The sequence below is a fragment of the Typopeltis vanoorti genome, chromosome 13 (genome assembly GCF_054136105.1).
Source record: "Typopeltis vanoorti isolate ZY-2024b chromosome 13, IOZ_Tvanoo_1.0, whole genome shotgun sequence".
Lineage (NCBI taxonomy): Eukaryota > Metazoa > Arthropoda > Arachnida > Uropygi > Thelyphonidae > Typopeltis > Typopeltis vanoorti.
Window position 1 is genome coordinate 77760757 of NC_143561.1, and position 16932 is coordinate 77777688.

Below are 16932 nucleotides of genomic sequence, written 5' to 3' on the forward strand. Positions count from 1 at the left end.
GATAAGGTGATTGGTCCTATGCCTCCCAATGTGTCCTTATGTCTGTAGATGCAAGTGTTCATAGGGCTAGTCTGCCTGTTCTGGGGGATGAAAAACCCGAATTTTCAGGTGAACCCCCCCCACCTCTGTATGAGACCGGCTAACTCACTTTTAGTCACGAGAGACCAGATAAAGGTTCCTCATGTCTTGGATGGAAATCAAACCCAGGTCTTTCCAACCAAAGGGCTTCGTCTATACTGAATGAGATACGGAGACTCACAACAACTGCCTTAGTGTTCCATAATGCTAAGGCAATTACTACCACAGAATACTAAGGATATTCTTATTATTACAGGATGCTAGGGCAACTGATGTGAAATCATTGGCTTCTATATACAAGTGGCCCAGTTGTGAAGATACTTCACACACAAACTTTGTTTGCTTACACTTGGATAAAAGATTAAACCGAGACTATAATTTATTGGCATCTTTAATTAATGTATTTACCCTATCTGTACTTAGTTGGAGCCCTGTGAGGGTCCCCTTAAAAATTTGAGAAAGACATATTAATGCTTAGGGAATTTTTTGCTTGGTGCCATGGCTCCCCCACTCACCACACATGGATGCCTACTATCCAGCAAGAATAAATCTGCTCAGAAATGGAATGATAGGGTTACCCTGGATGCTATACTAACAATGCAGCCTTCCTTGGGCTTTAACCCTAAAAAACCATGGAGTAGGAGACTTATTGCAACACTATAACCTGGATTCCTCTTTCCAGATGTTTACCAGTGCTGTATAACATTGGATCTCAAGCAATGGTGGTTTGGAAGACAAGATAATAATAATAAAAAAAAAGACTCAGGAGAAATAGGAATGTAGAAGAAAGAAAACAGCTCCACATGGGAGGGAGGAGGGGGGGAAGGATTAGCTGGTAAAGGGAGAGAGGAGATTAGAAACTTTGAATTTTTGTATGTAGGCCTTCCTTGAGTGAACAATCAGTCACAGAGGATATCCTGTCTTATGAAGTTTAAGAAGACCATAAATACCAAGTGGTCTTGCATAACAGGCCTTAAGTGTATGAAATGTATCTGGATCAAGGTACACTGCATTATCAGTAAAGAATTAAGCTGATTCAGCTGGCTATTGGTGAGATCCTTGCCAATTACAACACAGATGTTTCGATCGCATAAGATAATATATTCAGGAGTCTGAAACAAGAGTAATATTTCCTGTCTGCTCCTGTAATGGTGAAATTTTTTCATTACACAGATCTTTTAATTCAGACACACGAATAGTAAGAGAAGGTATAGTTTGAAATCTTAAATAATTCTGGAAATCTTGAAAAAAAAATGTATTTTTTATCTTTATAAGATATATAAGATATTACCTCACTCTTCAGGATTGATCCTCTAAATGACACTCTGGAATTGTTAGCTTCTAAATTTCCATTGACCCATTTATGTCTGTCATGAACTCCAGATATTTCAAATGGATTAGAAAGCTTTACAGACAAATATAAGACACTGCAATGCTGAGGTCCTTCTCCACCATCCTAACCTCAAGGTTAATGACAGATTATCTATGCCAAAAAATTTGGAAAACTTATATCCATAATTGTATTTCTTAGTAGTATTTTTTATATTCATCTTTGTTATATATATATATATATATATATATATATATATATATATGCACAAATGCTGACACATCTAGTTTGGATCCTAACAGTATTATTATATTTGCCTGGCTTCCTCACAGCTGAACATGAAAAAGATACCATTCTCAATTTGCCTGCAGTGTTGTTAATTGAATTTCCCAATTCTATTTGTATATCTCTTTATATATATAAGTATTTTTTATAAAAATAAATTAAATTAAAAATCAGTTGAATTTGAAGGAAGCAGAATTCTATTAACTTCAGTATTGTAATTAGTAAATTTAAAATAAAAATAAAAATTCAAATATCTGCTTGTTTTTCTTTTTTTTTTTTTGTGAAATTTGTGATGTGATACTGAGAAAGAAAGACATAATCTGATGTACTGTTACTGACAGAATAGGAGAGAGATTAAAAAATTTCTGGGAAAAAAAAAAGACAAAAAAAGTGACTTTTTTTTATGTTGATGATCCCCGATTAATTTTAAGATCCATTCAGTATTTTTCCTTCAAACTAGCCTGCTACTTGCCAGCATTCCAATAGTCAGATGTTATATTTCTTCTTCTAGGACACTTCTGACATCACTTCATCTAGATATTGGTCTAGGTCAGGGGTCGCCAAAGTCATTTGCCCGTCGACCCCTTCAAGCGTTTCTTGACTTTTTATCGACCCCCTATATTTTACTATTACGTAATTATAATAGGACAAGCAAAAAAAGATGCTTATGTGAGTTTTTAGATTGTTTATTTCATAGTTACAGTGTTTATTGTATGTATAATATAGTATATATTATTATATTACTATTACTACTACTATTACGATCACTAGTAATCTCACTGGTATTACTAGTGATATTAATAAACTACTGGTATTACTACCAGCGTTGTTCAACTCTTCAACATAGAGAAGTTTAGTTCGTGAATGAATAATGATTGAATTATAATATGTATGTTGTTGATGAATTTTAGAACATTAACGCTCACTTGTATGTTGATGTGCAAAAATGAGACTGGGATCGAATACTTGTAAGTATCAGTAAATAAGAACCACGCACGTGTTGCAATCTCGCTCCCACTGCGTGGGCCGGCAGGAACCACCAACATCCGTTTATTGGTAAATACATCATTTTGGCCTACTTGATTGGCCTCAGTAACTATTTTCATGACCTTACTCCACCTTACAGGTCCTATTCATGAACACCTGTAAGATGGAGGTACTGATCCCACGATTCACTCTTAATTGCATTGTCATTACCTCCATGTCTTTTGTCATGGAGGTAATCCAAGTTAACCGAATTAAATATTACCCATACAATGATGTCTTATATTTTTCTATCAACCCCCAATCGACCCTTAACAATGTCATATCAACCCCTTTGGCGACCACTGGTCTAGGTAAAGTGATGCAACAAAAACCTGTTTTACTAGTCTTTCCTTTCCAAATTCTGTTTAAGTGACCATACCATCTCAGAGTAGCTCTGTTCATGTGTTCTTGAATGCTAACGGTATCAACTTCCTTCTTAAAATCTCCATTTTAACATGCTTCTGCTATTAATGCTATTTTTTCTTCCCCTAATTTTTCTCAAAACTCTTATCTGTGGTCACAAGTTTCATTAAATGTTTTATTTCTAACTCAAATGTCAGATCCATACATTAAAATTGATTTGCATACTGTCTTGTATACTGTTAGTTTACTATTTCAGCTAATTTCACTCGTATTCCATATAAATTTTTCTGAATGACTCTCCAGTCAAAAAATGTCTGGAAATACTTTTATTGGGATTATATTGATCAAGTGCATATAACAACAACTAAGTTATACCAACTAGTTTCACCAACTAAGTCTGTTGGCATCTTCAGGGTACATAACTGATGTATGGCACTAAAAAGTAAAAAACTGTTACAAACTATAATCGACCGATTCCAATTATATTAAACAAAGAACAGAGCGCATACAATACATTCATAGAGCGTGGATGATATCACTTGTTGTTATTTAGGAACGTTCTATAGTTGGCACTGTAATTCAGTTCTGGCGAGTTGAAGGATCTGATAAGGGTCTTCCAGATCACAGGCAAGATTAGTCCTTGGTTCCTGTTAAGTTTTTGTATACAGCGGACAACTGTTGTGGCCAAATTCGGGAGCGGAAGTCCTCCTCCATGTAAGGAATTGTGCTTCTATCAAACTCTATGGTATGGTTCGTTCTTGAGAAATGAAAAGCTAATCCCGATTTTTCTTCTCTGTTATTATTGACGTCACCTATGTATTCTTTTTGCCTAATTTCAAGGCTCCTTGAAGTTTGGCCGATGTAATTCACGCCGCACGAGCATGGCATGTTATAAACTCCAGCATATTTGGAGAAAGGATGGCTATCTTTTGGAGATCTTAAGAATTGTCTAATCGTTTCGGTGGGTTTAAAGGAGTCTAGCAATCTTACTGGAAACTGTCCCCAAGTATGGAATAATGATGGTAGAAATATAATGTACATCATCTTGTTGTCTTTGTCGGGGTTCAGAGAAAAGTATCTTGTGGACGAGTGTTCGAGGAAATCCATTCATGGTAAGGTTGGTGGATATCAGGGATAGTTCTTCCTGGAGGTCTTGTTGATCTGTTGTAAGGAGAGAGGCACGGTTCTTCAACATATGTACAATACTTAGTTTCTGAGAAATGTGGTGTGAGGAAGTGAAATGTAAATAATGTCCTGTATTGGTAGGTTTGCGGTAAACTGAGAGGTTGATACCACCATTCGGAAGCTTCTTAATTAAAGTGTCCAGAAATTATAATTGGTTATCTTCTTCAAGTTCTAGAGTGAATTTGATTGTGTGGTGTAGAGAGTTGATTTTGTTAAGAAAGTCGAACAAATCCTTTTTTGTGTGGTTCCAAACAATAAAGATATCTTCCATGTATCTCCACCATACTGTGGGTTTAGGGTCTGTTTGAGTTAAGATTTGTTCGACTTTCTTAACAAAATCAACTCTCTACACCACACAATCAAATTCACTCTAGAACTTGAAGATAACCAATTATCATTTCTGGACACTTTAATTAAGAAGCTTCCGAATGGTGGTATCAACCTCTCAGTTTACCGCAAACTTACCAATACAGGACATTATTTACATTTCACTTCCTCACACCACATTTCTCAGAAACTTAGTATTGTACATATGCTGAAGAACCGTGCCTCTCTCCTTACAACAGATCAACAAGACCTCCAGGAAGAACTATCCCTGATATCCACCAACCTTACCATGAATGGATTTCCTCGAACACTCGTCCACAAGATACTTTTCTCTGAACCCCGACAAAGACAACAAGATGATGTACATTATATTTCTACCATCGTTATTCCATACTTGGGGACAGTTTCCAATAAGATTGCTAGACTCCTAAGACCACATAAAATAAGAGTGGCCTTTAAACCCACAGAAACGATTAGACAATTCTTAAGATCTCCAAAAGATAACCATCCTTTCTCCAAATATGCTGGAGTTTATAACATACCATGCTCGTGCGGCTTGAATTACATCGGCCAAACTTCAAGGAGCCTTGAAATTAGGCAAAAAGAACACATAGGTGACGTCAATAATAACAGAGAAGAAAAATCAGGATTAGCTTTTCATTTCTCAAGAACGAACCATACCATAGAGTGGGATAGAAGCACGATTCCTTACATGGAAGAGGACTTCTGCTCCTGAATTTTTAAGGAGGCCACAACAGTTGCCCACTGTATACAAAACCTTAACAGGAACCAAGGACTAATCTTGCCCGTGATCTGGAAGGCCCTTATCAGATCCTTCAACTCGTCAGAACTGAATTACAGTGCCAACTATAGAACGTTCCTAAATAACAACAAGTGATATCATCCATGCTCTATGAATGTATTGTACGCGCTCTGTTCTTTGTTTAATATAATTGGAATCGGTTGATTATAGTTTGTAACAGTTTTTTACTTTTTAGTGCCGTACATCAGTTATGTACCCTGAAGATGCCAACAGACTTAGTTGGTGAAACTAGTTGGTATAACTTAGTTGTTGTTATATGCACTTGATCAATATAATCCCAATAAAAGTATTTCCAGAGCTTTTTGGTCAAGAAAATTAAACGTTTCTTTAACATGAAAAAAATGTCTGATCAGCTTTTCTCTTACCATCTTGTCGTATGCTTTTTCCAGATCTACAAAACTAGAATAGATTCTAGTTATACTCCCACGATTTCTCAAGTATTTGTCATAAAGTGAAAATATGATTCTTACAATCTCCAATGACTCAGCATGTTGTTCTCCAAGTTTCTCTTCCACAATTTTTTTTTTAAACTTCTTATATTTGCATAAATCTAATCTAAAACATTTTAGAAGTTTTTTGGAAGTTTATCCAGAGTAATTTAATAATAAGGTGGTACACCCTTTGGCAACTTGTATAAGTAAATATTACTTCTCCATTGCTTCTGCCTTAGTATCACCACTTCTGGGTCTGGCTCCCACTGACGAGACCTCAATAAAGGCTGAAACCGGTCTGGGTAGTGGCCCTTCCCTTAATGCACAGCATTATACATGTCTGCAAGGAGATGTGCTTTGCATTATGGGAGATACTGAGACAAGGAGTGATGAGAGCTTGGTCCACCTTTACTACAAGTTGCCTCAGTCCTGAAGATACTTCAGATGCAATTGGATAAAAGATTAAACTAAATTTATTATATTCTAATCTAGAACACTTGATAGAGAAATTTCTCTAATTCTCACATTCAGTTTTATTTCCATTTTTATAGATGGGAACTATGAGTGCTGTACTTCAATCATTTGGAATTAAACATTCTTTCCAGGTCTTCTGAATTATGCAGTATTGCCACTTTAAAAGTATAGTCTCTGACCTATAAGTTCAAAGATGATATATCAATCTATCTCTAATCTATCATTAATCTATCAATAGAAGTCTTGATAGATTATTATTATTATACAGGCATCTCCATGGAGTCCGAAGACTCATCGCAACAGACCCAATCTATCATACTTCTCCTTGAACCCATTAACAGACAAAACTCATAACTGACTCTGGCAACCCATTCCACTCATTCACCACTCTCAAAACAAAAAATCTAGTCCTCACACCCTTACTACAAACACCTTTATTCAACTTCCAGGGATGACCCCCTTGTTCTGGTTCCTCTAGCCAAGTGCTGAAACATTTCCCCATTTCCCCTGCATCAATCCTATAAAACCCCTATACGCAACTTAAATGTTTCTATCATATCCCCACTTTTTCTGCTATCAACAAACTTCTGCAATCCACACACCTTCAATCTATCCTCATAGGGAACATTCTACAGGCCAATCACCATCTTAGTCACTCGCCTCTGAATCCTCTACACCACTTGCTCATTCCCAAGAAACTCAGGTGACCAGACTTCAGCACAGTGATCCATATATGGGCATATCAAGGCCTTATAAAGAGGAATAACAACTTCCTTATCTCTACTTGTTAATGTGTTTTTCAATAGCCATGTAATCTTATGGGCTACCTTAGAAACCTTAGCAATATGTCCTCTAAACTTCAACTCAGTCTACCTCCCCCCAAATCTCTAGTTTCATCTATTTCCTGGAGTACAGTGCCATGTGATGATGTATTTGTTATTTGGTCACTGGATACATCTTTGGTGCATTTAAATAGCTAACACCATAAAACCCATTTCACAATGGAAAAGAAGCTGTCTGCCCTTCCTGGATACACTAATCACACAGCTTCCCGATGGTTCCTTATCCTTTTCTGTTTATAGAAAACCCACACCTTGAATGATGGGGAAAAATGGTAGAATTTTTGCTGTGTGAAATTAAAATATATTTTCTGTGTTGTGTTTATACTTATTGGAATTGATAATGAGTCTGTTGTGTTGACCTTTGCATCCATTGGTTGTTACTTTTTTTGGAAGCTACTAAGAAATTTAGAAATGGAAAACACAGTGGCACACAAGAAACTAAACTAAAGAGGATATAATATTAAATCTAAAGTGAAGGAGATTCTAGATTAATTATTTTGAAAAAGAAAGTGCCATCAATGTGATACATGGCTTGTAATCTATTTATCCCAAAATGCATAACTTTACATTTCTCCACATTAAACTAACATCCATTACCTTTTGCTCATATTGAGAACCTATGTAAATCGTCCTCCAAGATCTCCACATTGCCTTCATTAACTATAACTAATTTCGCATCATCAGCAAACTGAATATCATACCAGGTTATTTTCTATATCATTTATGTACAAATTAAACAGCAACGGTCCCAGCACTGAACCTTGCGGTACACCACTAGTCACCTGTTTTCACCTTAATTCTGCCCCTCTATATACCACTTTTTTGATATCTGTCCAGTAGCCACTCTTATCCACTTAATTAATGTTATATCCATTCCCATTTGTTCTAATTTTCATAACAGAGTTCCATGTGGTATTGTCAAATGCCTTTGTAAAATCATCGTGTAGCCATTTCCTTTATCCAACTCAGTTGTTATTATAAAAAGTTAGCAAATTACTAAGGCATGACAGACCCTTCACAAAGCCATGTCGACATAAGTGTGAAGTTTTTGAAGCTGTTTGCCATGAAGTTGAGATCAATACAATAGTATATCTAATAGGATGCTGTTATCAGATCCCGAATCTCATCCAATAGGATGAGATTCGAGATCTTGGGGTAATATTAAACAGTGGACAAAATTTCTGAGGGCACATTGGAAGTGTTACAAAGAATGCATATCGTATCACTGCTATGACAAAAAGTACATTAACATGTAGGGATAAGGAGGTGGTGCCTTTATATAAGGCATTGGTCAGACCACAGACTATTGTGCTCAGATTTGGTCATCTGGTTTTCATTGTGATGTGGAAACACTAGAGAGGGTCCATGACCAAAGTGATATCAGGACTCTGGAATGTTGGTTATGAAGAGCATTTGAGGGAACATGGATTACAGAGGTTGATGGACAGGAGGAAAAGAGATGTGATAGAGGCCTTCAAGTTAAGTGATTTTATCAGATTAATATAGAGAGAATTATAAAAAGAGTGAGAAACCATCCCCGGAAGTTGTATAAAGATGTGGTGAGTAAAGTGTTGAGTTGTGAGTAGAGTTTTGCGTAGAGTGTTGTTGGTAAGTAGAATGCATTCCCGGAGTGCAATGTGAATACAGGTAAATAATATCAAAGCTCATTAGGATAGACATGTTGGTGGCTGAGTGGGCCTCCCATGATGAGTCTGTTGACTCAATGCAGGTTACCAAAAATAATTATAATATCCTGTGTCCCCCGAGGGTGCATGTCAGGAATTTCATGATGACGACTTATTACACTGATGGTGCCTATCTTGAATTTCTGATGTTGAGTTTGTTCCAGCACCTGACTTTACCCTGCTTCCCAAATGAAAACAAAAGGGACCTGGTTTAAGTGTGCAACTCCTCAGCCAACATGAAATTTTATCATGTTGTACCATAATATTTGTTCTTGATTTGTTAACCCAATTCAGATTATAATTTGATCAGCTAAGTTTCAAATTGCTAGCCCATCTTTCCACGTTCAGAAGGCCTTTTGGTTCTTAACATTCCTGAGAACATGTGCCTCTCAGTTATCGGTTTACGGAAAAGTCGCTCCCAGCATTTCGCCCCCTGTAGATGAGTAGGTTACAAAAATATAAATACAGTACAGTCAACTCTCGATAACTAGAATTTTTAATGAAGTCCTAGCCCCTTTAGTGGAGATTCAACGTTAAACTCTCTCAATTACTCAAACCGAACCTCCGATAACTTTAACTTTTCCAAACATAGACATGTTGGTGGCTGAGTGGGCCTCCCATGATGAGTCTGTTGACTCAATGCAGGTTACCAAAAATAATTATAATATCCTGTGTCCCCCGAGGGTGCATGTCAGGAATTTCATGATGACTTTACCCTGCTTCCCAAATGAAAACAAAAGGGACCTGGTTTAAGTGTGCAACTCCTCAGCCAACATGAAATTTTATTATGTTGTACCATAATATTTGTTCTTGATTTGTTAACCCAATTCAGATTATAATTTGATCAGCTAAGTTTCAAATTGCTAGCCCATCTTTCCACGTTCAGAAGCCCTTTTGGTTCTTAACATTCCTGAGAACATGTGCCTCTCAGTTATCGGTTTACGGAAAAGTCGCTCCCAGCATTTCGCCCCCTGTAGATGAGTAGGTTACAAAAATATAAATACAGTACAGTCAACTCTCGATAACTAGAATTTTTAATGAAGTCCTAGCCCCTTTAGTGGAGATTCAACGTTAAACTCTCTCAATTACTCAAACCGAACCTCCGATAACTTTAACTTTTCCAAACAAATTTTTAAAATTACATTCATGTACAAATTGTCACGTAGCTTTTAAACTAATTTCTCCCCTTTTATATGTCTTCAGGATTCTCTTTAAATTGTGAAAGTATTAACTGGAACTGGTAATCCTTTCACAATGGAAAGAATACGTACTCGACCACGAGGGCGATAGTCACGTGGTTAGTGACAGACATAGGGGGGAGGGAACAGTGGACCGCACGTTTGCTGTTTTCGCCGCCTCATTATTGGAGGTGCATCGCGTGAACAAGCTGAGCGTCGCAGGCAGTGCAATATCTACATATTATTTTTGCATCTTAATTGATTAATCCTGTGTATACAATAGCAAAAAGTGTTCCGTCAATAAGAGGCAAAACAAAATTGGTAGATGATGACAACCACATTTACGTGTTTTCAAAGAGAACTGTACATGAACAACATGGAATCTGGGTTTGTGAAAAACGTTCCACCTGCAAAGGGCATGTTTGGACAGAGGGTTTAGAAGGCACAGTTGTGAAAGTTGTAACTAAACATAACCATGCAACGCAAGCTGCAAGGTCGGAAGCATTTCAATTAATTGGTCAAAATATGGCAACATGCAACAACCACGAACAAACGGCCACAACAAATTGTTGCATCAGTAATTGCAGAGGCTCATGCCAATATTGCAGCATTACTTGATAAAAATCATTCACTTAAACGAGTCATTTGTCATGTTTGATGCAACAATGGTACTCCTGCTTTACCGAGCAATCTCCATGACCTAGTAATTCCACAAAATTATCAAGAAATTATTATCGATGGCAATGTACAACAGTTTCTGATGTATGATTCTTAGGACGAACTGCTCCCGGGTTGCATGCTTATTTTTTCCACTAGTAACAATCTTCAGTTATTAGTGCGTAGCCAGGAGTGGTTTTCTGATGCAACTTTTAGCACAGTACCCATGCATTTCCAGCACCTTTATACAATTCATGTGTTTCAATTCAATGCAGTTATTCCAGTGGTCTACGCGCTTCTGCCAAACAAAACTTGTTCCACATATGTCAAGTTGCTTCAAGAAGTTAAAAATCTACAACCGGATCTCCAACCCCAGTGACTTATGACAGATTTCGAATAAAGTGCCATGCAAGCCTTCCAACAAGAATTTCCTAGTATTGTAAATACCAGTTGCTTTTTTCATCTTTCCCAAAGCGTTTGGCGAAAGGTACAGAATGAAGGTTTAAAAGCCTGATACAAACAAAACTATGAATTTGCTCATTGGATTCGAATGATTCCAGCATTGGCATTTATTCCTCCTGCTAACGTTATTCAAGCATTTGAAGATTTAGTTGAAGCTGATAACATCCCCATTGAAGCTATGGTGATTGCAAACTACTTTGAAGATGCATATATTGGAAGAAGACAATGGAGAGGCCGGCAATTACCCATTTTTGCCATCAAATTGTGGAATGTTTACACACGAACACTGAATGATCAGCAACGTACCAACAACGGCATGGAGGGGGTGGCACAGGGGATTTCAGGAAACTTGTGCTACTTTATTCCCAAATATTTACTGATTCATCGATTCTTTAAAGAAACAACAAGGGCTGCACAATTTCGAAATTACACAACTAATTGCCGGTAATTCAGGCAATCAAAGAAACAAGAAGTATGCTGCAATTTCTGCTAGAATCAAAACAATAGTCCAAGATTTTCAAAATTGTAATGTAATTGATTACCTTAGAGGCATTGCATACCACTTCGAGTTTTAAACAATACTAATGTGCATTTATTCTATTAAAACAAAATAAATTAGAATTATTAAAAAATTAGGTATATTACTAACATTTTTGTAGCTTACTCATTATCTACAGGGGGCAAAATGTGCTGGGGGCGACTTTTCCGGATCCCCTGTTATCTAGCTTTGACTGTTGAGCAACGCTCAAGTTCAGATATTTAAGAGTAGTATACGGAGGAGCAAAATCTAAGAGAAAATAGGTGGCTAGTAATGTGCCACAAGGTTCTGTGCTTTGACCACTGCTGTTTAATTAGTACATAACTTATACATGAAATGATCTGAAGGGAAATACTCAGTCATTTGATGATTCAAAGTTGGGCAGAGATATATCTAATCAAGGTGATGGAGAGAGAGAGAGAGAGCTTGCAATATTAGTTAAGTAGGCTGACAGAATGGAAAAAAGATAATGAGTAAATGGAAAATTGCAGATATGCATTTCATGAAGAAAATATTACAATTTATGTACTATACTGATGGAACCATACTACAGAGAAAAATGATGAAGCTGGAGACCTGAGACAGTATTGGATAGGAAGTTGAAATTCACAGGCCATATTGTAAAAGTGGTCACGATAATTCATTGGATTACTTCTTTATTGAAGAACACCAAAAACTAGAGATAGGGAAATTATCATTACTTTTTATGTTTTGATATGGCCACATATGGATTACTGTGTATAGGTTTCGTCTACTGTTTTTTCATGGAATAATGTGGTGAAGGTGGAGAGACATCCAATGTGAGGGACCAAAATGGTGGCTGGAATGCTCCCTAATGATATACTTAGGACTTGTAGGTTACAGAAGTTGGTTGACAGGTAGAAAAGAGACTATGATAAACGCATTTACATTAATCAAAGTGTTTTATAGGATTGACGTAATTTTTCAGCACTTCGCTTGTTATGTTGGAGGCTTAATGGATTTTTTACAACACTCAGAAATGATTAAAACAGAATTTAATACTTCCTATATTTCGTCCTAGTCACTAGGACATCTACATGGATTACAAAAACAACTAATGTAACATGAACACAAATATCATACAATATTAAGCCCAACCATGTGGGTGACACTAAAATCCTATCTAGGTGGAGCGCCCTCTAAGGGTGGTTGTAGGTGGCCTAGAATGTAAGGTGGAACCTCTGGTGATGAGTGTTTCCCAAATCTTCGGAAGCTTAATGCAACCGTATTTATTAAGATTTGGTTGATTTCTGAGAGCTGCTGCTGCTTCTAAGAATAGTCTCTCTTTCTTGAATTTGCTGTGGTGGAGCATGGCGGTTTTCTTCCATGATACCCTGTGGGCAGTGTCCAAGACATGGTCAGTCAAGCCTGAATGACCATAGTTGTGTTTACAGATGTAAGACGTGTTCCTCCAGGCGGATGGATGCTGATCTGCATGTCTGTCCAAAGTACGCCACAAAAACACAAGTTAAGAAATTAAAAATCTTACTTAAAAAAAGTATCTTCTTGGCCCCCTGACATCACGAAAAAACTTAAACCTTTCCGCTCCCATCCCCCCGAATATACGGTTTACCAAAAATCCACAAACCCAATTCCCCACTCAGACCTATAGTAGATGCCACCAATGCACTTTGCTACAGGCTGTCTAAACAGCTGGCCAACTCTCTGACCCCCCCTCCCACTGGAAGGTCCACTTCCTATATAAAAAACTCTACTTACTTAAAAGCTCTTAGAAAATTTAACCTTGAATAACGCAGACATATTGGTAAGCTTTGATATCTCCTCTTTGTTTACCAATATTCCCTTAACTGACACCTTATCTCTCTTAGAAAACATTTTTCCATCTGACATCCTAGATCTCTTTTCCGTTGCCATTAACTCTGGTTATTTTGCTTGGAAGAACAAAATCTACAAGCAGATAGAGGGAACCACCATAGGTTCCCCCCCCTCACCAATTTCTATATTGAAGATTTCGAAAAACGAGCTATAGACTCAGCCCCACTCAAACCTTCTATCTGGCTAAGATATGTAGATGATGTGTTCTCTATTTGGCCTTATGGCCCAGACACATTAGACTCCTTCCTCAGTCATCTCAATAGCCTACATCCAAGAATCCAGTTTACTATGGAAAAGGAAAAGAACAATTGTTTACCCTTCCTAGACACCTTAGTTACACACCTGCCTAACGATACACTTGCCATCACTGTATACAGAAAACCCACACACACACACACACAGGCAGATACATTCACAAACTCTTCCACCACCACCCCTCTCAACAATATGGCATTATTAAAACTCTTACCAAGAGAGCCCACAATCTTTGTTCCAGTGGAACCGCCCTCACTACTGAGCTTAACCACATACACAGCACTTTCCTCTCCAATGGCTACAGTGATCACAGTATCAAAAAAATAATCAGTTCCTCCCCCATTCCCCGTCCTTCTCGTCAACAAGATTTTAAAAATGTCATCACCATACCCTACATCCATGGCACATCCAAAAAAAAACAGCCAAGATTCTAAAAAAGTACAACCTACACACAGAATATAAGCCCCACCGCAAACTTGTACCCTTATCCGTTCTACGAAAGATCAGCTCCCTCCTCTCTCTCTCTCTCTGCCTGGAGTTTACAAAGTATCATGTTCCTGTAAGCTGGCGTACTTTGGACAGACAGGCAGATCAGCATCCATCCGCCTGGAGGAACACAAGTCTTACATTTGTAAACACAACTATGGTCATTCAGGCTTGGCTGACCATGTCTTGGACACCGCCCACAGGGTATCATGGAAGAAAACCACCATGCTCCACCACAGCAAATTTAAGAAAGAGAGACTATTCTTAGAAGCAGCAGCTCTCAGAAATCAACCAAATCTTAATAAATACGGTTGCATTAAACTTCCGAAGATTTGGGAAACACTCATCACCAGAGGTCCCACCTTACATTCCAGGCAACCTACAACTGCCCTTAGAGGGTGCTCCACCTAGATAGGACTTTAGTGTCACCCACATCATTGGGCTTAGTATTGTATGATATTTGTGTTCATGTTACATTAGTTGTTTTTGTAATCCCCGTAGATGTCCTAGTGACTAGGACGAAATATAGGAAGTATTAAATTCTGTTTTAATCCTTTCTGAGTGTTGTGAAAAATCCATTAAGCCTCCAACATGATGTCCTCACAGCACTTAAGCCTCTACACACGAGCACTTGGCTTGAGAAGACAAAACATGTGGTCATCGCAGGAAATTGAATAAGAGTATGGATAAGCAGGGGTCTGAGGACTAGATTTTTTGCTTGGAGATTCAAGCATAAGTGTAATTGGTGTTGGCAGAGCTTCTGTTGTGAGTGGTTTGTCAATAAATGTATTCCAGGAGAGATATGTGGCTGATTATGAGTGGGCCTTCCACAGCAAGCTTTCAGACCCCATGGAGGTTCCCATGCCAAGACAATGATAAGGTATTATTTCTTTGCTAAATGTAAATTTATGTAAAGCACATTTATGTATGTGGTTGTAATTATATTTGAAGCGAATAAAGTTAAGGGCAGTATGTAAGCCAGTCTGGTTGGCCGAGTGGTTAGTGTATCCACTCTCTAGCCAAAATGCTGTGGGTTCAAATTCTGCCAAGGGCATGGATGTTTGCAATTGTCTATGAAAATACTAGTGGTGGTGGTAGCTAGTAAATAGTGTTGGTGTAGATGATGATGGTAGTTGAGGTTCACTGTAGTTGGTGGATTGAGTGGTGGGAACTGAGAGTTGTGGATTGGGTAAATGAGTCTTTGGACACCTCCACGTAATAATATCTATCAGTTATATTCTTCAGCTAGTTTGCCTGTTTTATGGGATTAAGTACTCAAGTTTTCAAGAGGAAAACCCTTCCACCTCTATATAAAGACTAACTTATGTTTAGATGAAAAGCACACTTATAAAAGGTTCCTTCCTAAATGAAGTTCAAACCTACTTCTTTCTAGATGAGAGGTAAATACCATGTTATCATTGCAACTGCTAGAAAGGTACTTGTGTGTGTGTGTGTGAGAGAGAGAGAGAGAGAGAGAGAGAGAGAGAGAGAGAGAGAGAGAGAGAGATGATGCAACTCCACTTTAGTAAATAACATTAAAAGTAAAATGAAGTATATGCATCCAAATAATGTATAGCAATATGAGAATTGTTGTGAGAGAACAAAATAATTGTCAAATGCAGGACATGATAAATAAAATTGCAAATGGTAGTGAGAAATACAGTGGATGAGAATGGCTGTTTGGAAGACAAGTGTTAGCATTACTGAAAAGCAAAATTAAGTATACAGAAGATGAAACTGGACAACCAAAGAAGAGATACAGAATGAAACTTAGTACAGTGAAGAAGTCAAAAGAATGATGGGATATCATTGTATGGTGATTAAATTATCAGGAGGTATGGGGATTACAAGGGTGTAGATGTTTTCTGAGAGAGAGGTGGGGGGGGGGGATAACAAGTCTTCAACATGCACAACATGAATTAGTGATAGTAGTAGAAATGAATGACTTGAAAGGTGAAGGAATGAGATAACATCGAAGGAGATTTAAGGAAACTGTTGTGAACCACAGAATAACAACATGATTGGTAAAAGCGGATTGTGTACTGAGATATAACAGCTGTAAAATAAAAAGGAGGGTGGATTTGACAAAAAATATTATGGCTAAGCTAAATATAGAAAAATATGCAGGTCAATATGCAGTATGATTTAAGAGAAGTTTAATCAGCATTTGAATGGGTTTGGCAATGGGCATTAGGAAGGACAGCTGTTAAGTGAGAGAATAAATGTTAGGAGGGTAGGCACAGTATGAAAGACAGAGAGAGGGAGTGAGAGAGAAAAATCAAGGAGCAGGTGAGATTAATTATGAAAGGTAAGGGGGGGGGGTAAGAATATGAAAGCAAGATAATAAAAGAACAGAACAGACAAGGTAATAGATCATAGCAGACAGATGTGGCACAGAGTACAGTGATCGAAGCAAGAAGAAAATGGGATATAGGTAGCCAAATCTTGAACAGTGGAGAAATTATATCTAGGGGAATTAAAAAATTAAAAAAATTATAGAGAAAGAAAGAAAAAAAAAAAAAAGTCATGTAGACTGACACTTGAGCATTGGTAGTGAAATGACAGGAACCATTCCTCAGATTTGCTTGATATGATTCATATATTTCCTTTACCAAATCATTACTGATATATCTCTACTATAGTTCGCCCA

The 16932-nt window shown here is 37.5% G+C and overlaps 1 protein-coding gene across 3 annotated transcripts in view; it reads right to left on the bottom strand.

Moving 5' to 3' along the window:
- Positions 1-16932, bottom strand: part of LOC150100301 (uncharacterized) — a 91498-nt gene that overhangs the window by 72816 nt on the left and 1750 nt on the right. For 2 of the 3 annotated variants that reach the window (XM_090402689.1, XM_090402691.1), the window contains exon 2: positions 1370-1561. The exons of the other annotated variant lie outside the window; for it this stretch is intronic. The gene's annotated coding sequence lies outside the window, so the exon portion shown is untranslated. The remainder of the gene's footprint in view (positions 1-1369; positions 1562-16932) is intronic. 3 annotated transcript variants of the gene reach the window in all.